This window comes from Portunus trituberculatus, chromosome 22, assembly GCF_017591435.1.
Source record: "Portunus trituberculatus isolate SZX2019 chromosome 22, ASM1759143v1, whole genome shotgun sequence".
Lineage (NCBI taxonomy): Eukaryota > Metazoa > Arthropoda > Malacostraca > Decapoda > Portunidae > Portunus > Portunus trituberculatus.
The window spans coordinates 3901411-3908910 of NC_059276.1; the positions used below are offsets into that span (position 1 = coordinate 3901411).

Consider the following 7500-nt stretch of genomic DNA (forward strand, 5'->3'; position numbering starts at 1 on the left):
AAAGAAGCGTCGTAACTTATGGAAAAGCCGTCAGACTGCACAAGAAGAGCGAAGTGAAAATAAACAAGAAGTGGGATAAAATGAGAAAGGGAGGAGAAAAATAAAGTGGCTGAAGAATCGGATTGAGAAACAGTTTAGAAAGTCCAATACACTGAGAAAAACTGAAATAATATTGGAGGTTAAGATATGTCTATTCATAAGAGGCTATAGTATTTGTGGTTGTAGTGGTAGTAATAGTAGTAATAGTAGTAGTAGTAGTAGTAGTAGTTGTTGTTGTTGTTGTAGAGTAATAGTAGTAGTAGTAGTAGTTGTAAGCTGTAGTAGTAAAAGTTGTAGTAGTAGAAGTAGTAGTAGTAGTAGTAGTAGTAGTAGTAGTAGTAGTAGATGTTGATGTTGTTGTTGTTGTTGTTGTTGTTGTTGTTGTTGTACTAATAGTGTAGAATGAAAACGAAGAGGAGGTAGATGAAAAAGAGAAAACTATGAAAAAGAAAAGGAAGAAAAGATACTAAAGAAATATTGATAGAAATAGGACAAACATATAATAGACGAAAGAAGAAGAAGAAACGAAAAAGAAACGAAAATTAGGAAATAAAGACAAGAGAGAGAGAGAGAGAGAGAGAGAGAGAGAGAGAGAGAGAGAGAGAGAGAGAGAGAGAGAGAGAGAGAGGGAAGCTGGCGGTAGTTATTAACATTACACCTGCATAATTACCTGGTGCTATTAATTCAGCCTACAATTCCTCCTCGTAACGTGCAATTATGTGCTGGTTGAAGGTATGAGATATTGCATTCATCCGTTTTTCCCTCGTAATCTTATTTTTCACCTGCACACGAGTGGCGACTGATTCATTGGCGCTAATTAAAAGAGGAAATAGCCTCCACGCTGCGTCATTTAGGTAACAAATGTATTAATTCTTGATGTCAGGTGTTTAATATGCAGAGGTGCGGGGTTGCCTGTGTTCTCTAGGTCCCAGAAAAGGTAAAAAAAAATGCTGGATGAATTTTCCTTTGGATTTTTGTATCAGGTATTTGTTTTTAAGATAGAAATGAATAGAGGAAATAAAAGAGTTGAGTTAAAGAAATGTACATCAAAAAGACGCTATATTCCTGAGGAGCGGAGTTGCTTGTGTTCACTAGTTCCCAGAAAGGCTAAAAAAATGCTGGATGAATGTTCTTTTGGATTCTTGTATTAGGCATTTGCTTTTTAGGACAGAAATTAATACAAGGAATAAAGAGTTGAGTTAGAGAAATGTACATCAAAAGGACGCCATATTCCTGAGGTACGGGACTGTATATGTTCTGTAGTTCCAGGAAAGGATAAAAAAGTGCTGGGTTCTTCTATTAGGTATTTGTTTTTAGGATAGAAATTAATGCAAGGAGTAAAGAGTTGAGTCAAAGAAATGTAGATGAAAAGATAGTATTTTCCTGAGGTGCGGTGTTGCATCGTCCAGTTCAAGGAAATGCTAATATTGCTGAGTGAATGTTTTTCCTCTCGAACTTTTGTGTTATGTTGTTTTATTTTCATTTCAAGGACAGAAGGGAAAAGTTAAAATAAAGAGTTAAGGAAATGTACATTATAAAGACGCTCTTTTCAGAGTTCCCGGGAATGTTTCAAAATATTCAGTAAATAAATGCATTAAGAAGTTACCGCGTCATTTAAACTACTAAGCGTAATACGAAAATTGAGATCTACGACATAAATCTCAATGAAGAAATGTATATTGTCAGAATCATTACAACATTTAGGCGCGTAATCTGATACTAACATCAAAAAGTTTTTAAAAATGAAATAGATGAAAGAGTCGCCGCGCTGATATCTGAATTATGAAAAACCACGATATCATTTCATAACACGTGAACAAAATGAGTGACAGGAAACTAGAGAGAGAGAGAGAGAAAGGAAAAATCTTTTTCAAAGGGATACTTTTATTTTTAGCAAAGAGGGGAGGAGGAAAAGCGGCGTTTTCCCCTTGAACAAGTTTCCCAATAAGTGATCAACGCTTTGAATTTCTCTTTTTAGGCCGGGAGCCGACTAATGAGAAAATCCATGGATGGTTAAACTTTATCAAACGAGTTGGACTTCAGTTACATTCCACGCTTCTTTTTATCCCTTCCCGAGACACCCATGGAAAAAATATATATTAAAAAGTTCGTGTTTTATATTTTTTACCTTGCCTGCATGAAAGGACGGAGAATACCTGGCGTGGGGACCGGGGACGCTAATTATTATTGGAACATCACTCACAGAAACAGGAAGGTGAGCGGGATTGGCAGATAGGCAGGTAGATAGATAGAGTGATAGGCAGGTGTACCTTTGATGCATCCACTACATCTATTAAGGACATTTACGAGTAGATAGACAAATAAATAGATAGAATGAATAGATTAACACTCATGCAGATAGTTGGCTGAGACGAACAGGCAGATAGATAGAGAGATATATACTAGAATCATACACGTTGGATCTTTTGAGAATAATTAGATAGACCGACAGATGAATAGATAAGCTCATATAAGTAGACGAAAAACATAATAGATGCAGAACAGACAGACTGACATTGATTGACTGATTAGTTTCAGATAAAGGAACGAGGCAGCTTAATACGGCTAATGATGATAAGGATAAAAAATAAAAGGAAAAAGACAGTTTAACCCCTTGAGTACCATGACGCTTTTCCATATTCATTCTGCTTACAATTGGTGATTTTATACAGCTTCAGAAACTTATGTGGGGGGAATAAAATAGTGAAGACCGTGGCCATTAACCTTCTGACCTCCATAGACCGTTCCTTATGTCAATAAAATGGTCTAATCGTACACAAATCTCAAAGTAATAATGTGTCCCAGTATTGAAGGGGTTAATATGGCTAATAATAATAAGGAACATGACATAGAAAAAGTAAAATGAGTGAAACAAATGTTAAAGTAAGAAAGAAAACTAGAAATTGGAGAGAAAACTAAGACAAAAATAAGAGTGAAAAAATGAACAAAGGAATAAAAGGAAAAATAATACATTAGCTTTCAATACAGTCCTTTATTTTCTTCATCTTTGTGTTCATGTTTTGTGGTCTTGGCTCAAAGAATTCCTCCTCCTTTGGTGAATCAAGGTTCGATATCCATTGCCATCTGTAATCTATAACTTTCGCTTCCCCACCAAATTATATACACCCACGTAAATTACTTGCTTGAATTACTTACCTACCTTTCACTCAGAGCAGGTAATTGCCTTCAGTAATTGGGTTGTCATGAAGCAGCCCACCTGGTGATTATTATTATTATTTTTTATCATTATTATTACTTTTTCTGGCAATGTTGTTTTCTAATTTAATGTTTCGATGTTACGTGAAAATACATCAGAAATTCGTTTATTAGTGTATCTCTCTCTCTCTCTCTCTCTCTCTCTCTCTCTCTCTCTCTCTCTCTCTTTCTCTCTCTCGTGAAGATAATATAATTGGCCATTTCAGACGTAATTAAATTTACTTCTCCCCGATGCAACTGGGAAGGGATTCTCTCTCTCTCTCTCTCTCTCTCTCTCTCTCTCTCTCTCTCTCTCTCTCTCTCTCTCTCTCTCTCTCTCTCTCTCTCTCTCTCTCTCTCTCTCTCTCTCTCGCTCTCTCTCTCTCGGCACTTGTCAAGCAAACAGTCTATTTTCTCCCTAAAAATAATCACATTCCAAACTTTTAATGGAAAACATTTACTTCTAATTGCGTTTCGTCGGAGAAGAAAAAAGGAAAGGATACTTGGTTAATTATTTCCCCCGTTTTCCTAGTAGTTTTCCTTTTTTTCCCTATTTTTTTTTGTCATCTGTGTACATTTACTGATTAATTCCTCGTAGTGTGTTGTTAGTCATGTTTTTTTTCAGTTTTTTTGTTTTACTTGGCTTAGTTTTGTGATTACTTGTGTTACTGTCATATCTGTCGTCTATCTAGTGTGTTGTTAGTCTCATGTTCTTGTTTTTAGTTTTTCTCTTATTTTTGTTTCGCTTAGTTTTGTGTTTACTTTGTTTTACTGCTTTATTTATTGTCTATCTAAGTTATATTATTTTTATCCTCCATTTGTTTGTGTTGTTTAAATACAAAAAAACATTCTAAGAGGTTTATATTTGTTATTCTATTATCTATCAGTCTATCTTTGTTTAGTTATGTTTCTCCTATGTGTGATTTCAGACTGTGATGTTTACGAATGTTTAAAATGAAAAACATCTTATGAATTATATTTTGATGTTTTGTTCTCTATTTATTTGGTGAGAGTGAAGAGAATGAAAGAGAAAGAGAGAGGAGAAGGAGTTATAGATAGTCATGAAGGAAGAGAATGGAAAGAGAGAGAGAGAGAGAGAGAGAGAGAGAGAGAGAGAGAGAGAGAGAGAGAGAGAGAGAGAGACAGAGATCAATGTTACCTGTACTGTAACATAAGCTTACATATTTAGAAGGAAAACATCATAAACGTTATTATTTATCATTTTTCATTTGTGTCTTTGTTTTTATTCATTTATTTATTTTTTTTGCTTATTTATATTACCTGTTGTCTTAAAAGGGAAAAGCAAAGTTGTAAAGACCAATATATTTTTGTACGATTTGTTCTTCCTTTGTTTTCTTGTGTTCGTCCTCTTCCCCTTCTTTTTTTTCTTTATACGTATTAGGAAGAAGAAGAAGGGAAAGAATTATATTTAGAGAAAAAAGGAATTAAAAGAAAAGATCAATAACAGTCGCAATAGCGTAAAACAATGGAGAGAGAGAGAGAGAGAGAGAGAGAGAGAGAGAGAGAGAGAGAGAGAGAGAGAGAGAGAGAGTTTCTATATTCCAGGCATTCTCAGACGTCTTTTTTTTTCAGTCTGAGATAAGACAGGGATGGAGGGAAGGAGAGATGAAGGAAAGAACGGAAGGGGAAAAAAAGAGGAGGAAATATAAAAAGGAAAAGGAAAACTAATGTGTCTCGCCTTTGTTTCACTTTCTCAATTTTCTTTTTTTCCTTTTCCATTGTTCTTAGATGTGCTTTTATTTTTCCTTACTTGTACTTGTCTCCTTTTTATCATATTTTATCTTATTTCTTTTTATCATATTCTCTTTTATTATTTCCTCGTTTTATTCTGCATTTTTCCTATTTTTCTCTGTCTCTCATTCGTCTTCTCAATTTTCTTCCATTTCTCTTGTTTCCTTTTTTTTTATTCTTGCTTCGTTTTCTGCTTCATTTCAGTTCTCCTTATCTTTATCATTAATTTTGCATGTATTATCGTTTTTTCCTTCTTCTGTTTCCTCATCTATTTCTTCGTTTCTTCGTTTCTTCGTTTCTTTTATTTTTCATCTTTTCATCTACACTGCATTTATCAATATTCTCACTTACTTCCGTGTTTATTGATATGTTTATTCCCTTCTTTCATTTTCATTTTGCCATTTCTTCATATTATCTTGTATTGAGAGAGAGAGAGAGAGAGAGAGAGAGAGAGAGAGAGAGAGAGAGAGAGACTGGAGTAGAATAATGATGTAGCTTTCTGAAAATATAATGGAGACAAGGAGGAGGACGAGGAGGAGGAGGAGGAGGAGGAGGAGAAGAAGAAGAAGAAGAGGAGGAGGAGGAGGAGGAGGTGATAACGAGGGTATAAGAATAAGAGAAAGGAAAAGAGTAGAAAAATTGAGAGATAAATAAGAAGGAAAGGAAGAAATGATAAACAAAGAATATAAAATGAAGAAAATGAGAAAAATACAGAAAAGTACATGAGAGAGAGAGAGAGAGAGAGAGAGTGTGTGTGTGTGTGTGTGTGTGTAGGCCTCCCAAACATGAGTAAGGGCGTGTGGGTGTGGCGGGAAGACCTTCATAGATCAGGGAGTATCCGCCAAACCATTAAGGGAAACTAATGGTTCGATCCGTACCATGACCTGCTTCTTCATGTCAAACGCCAATATTTTTTTTATAGTTCACCTTTTCCTACTTTCCTCCTATTATGTGTTTTGTTTTGTTTTTGCCTCATATTTCTCTTTTTTTATCTTCTCTGGTTTTTTTATATATTTGTTTTTTTTTTGTTTGTACTAATTTTCCTGTTTTTTTTTTTTATGTTTGTACAAATTTTTCCTGGTTTCTGGTTTTTTTCCTCAATTTTGGTATTTTTATTTCTTCTTGTGATTTTTTTTCCTTTTTTGGCATTTTTTCTTTTTCTCGTTTACGTTTCAGTGTTTTTTTTACTATTTTTTTTTCAGTTTCCTCTGGTGATATTTTTCTTTTTTTGGCATTTTTTCTCTTTTTTTCGTTTACTTTTCAGTTTTTTTTAATGTTTTGACCGTTTAGTTTTTTTTTCCTCTTTTTTTCGTTGTGCAATGTTTTTTCCCTTTTTGGAGGCTGATTTTTCTCTTTTTCCGTTTACGTTCCAGGATTTTTTTACTTTCCTTGCGTAGTTTTATTTTTATTTTCTAGTCTGCTTTGCTTATTTTTCTTCTATTATATTTTTTCAGCTATTTGTTTGTAGTTATGCTTATTTTTTTCTCATTTTTGTCATTCTTTTAATTTTCTGTCATTGTTTTGGTTAATTCTACTTTTTCTACAGTCTATCTTTTCTTTATTACTCTTTTAATACTTTCCGCTGATTTTTTCCCTTATTTTCCCTTTTCTTGTCTAATTTTCAGTTTTTATATGATTTCAATTTCTTTTTCATCGTTTTCGGTTCTTTTTTTAGTCTACTTTTTCTGCTTTCCTATTTTCTGCCCTTGTGTTTTTTCGCGTACTTTTCTTTTTTTCACTCTTTTCCACATATACTGGTATTTTCTCTTCCTTTCTATTCCTTTTTATCAAATCAAACCTAACCCTTGTCTTACTCGTCCTTTCTATTCTTTCTCATCCTTGTCTTTCCTTTCTTGTCCTCTCTACCTCCCTTCCTACCTTCCTCCCATCCTCGTCCTCCTCCTCCTCTTTCTGAGCCATATGAAGAATGTATCTCACTAGATTTCGCTTCGAGATTCTGTCGAAAGATCACAAGTGTTGGAAGATGGAAAGGGAGAGGGTGGTGGAGGGAGGGAGAGATGAGAGGGGAGATGGGAGGCAGGTTATTGGATTGTCACCGTGGGCAGCTGATCAGGGCAGGTGGAAACGATAAATTGGCCCGTTTACCTGAAGACACGAATAGAGAAGAGAGTTTTTTTCTTCCCTCTTGTACCTTTTGTGTGGGTCATTGGCGTGGGAAAGGTGTGATGTGTTGTGTGTGGTGCCTTGTTTGTATGCTCTCTCTCTCTCTCTCTCTCTCTCTCTCTCTCTCTCTCTCTCTCTCTCTCTCTCATCTTACATTTTTCTCTAATATGTTTTTTTTTTCTTCTTTCCTTCAAATGTTCTGTCCCTTTCTCCTTTCCTTCACCTACTTAGAAACTCCTCCTCCTCCTCCTCCTCCTCCTCCTCCTCCTCCTCCTCCTCCTTTTCTTCCCGAGTCGTTTCTCTCAAATCTCTCTCCCAACTCCCATTTCCTTCTCTCCTTACATTAACTGCCCTCATTACCTTCCCTCCATCACTCTTCTCTCTCTCTCT

General features: G+C 35.2%; 1 protein-coding gene across 1 annotated transcript in view; it reads left to right on the top strand.

The window, feature by feature from the left end:
- LOC123507454 (acetylcholine receptor subunit alpha-L1-like) overlaps nucleotides 1-7500 on the top strand; it is a 231844-nt gene that overhangs the window by 204459 nt on the left and 19885 nt on the right. The window lies entirely within an intron of this gene.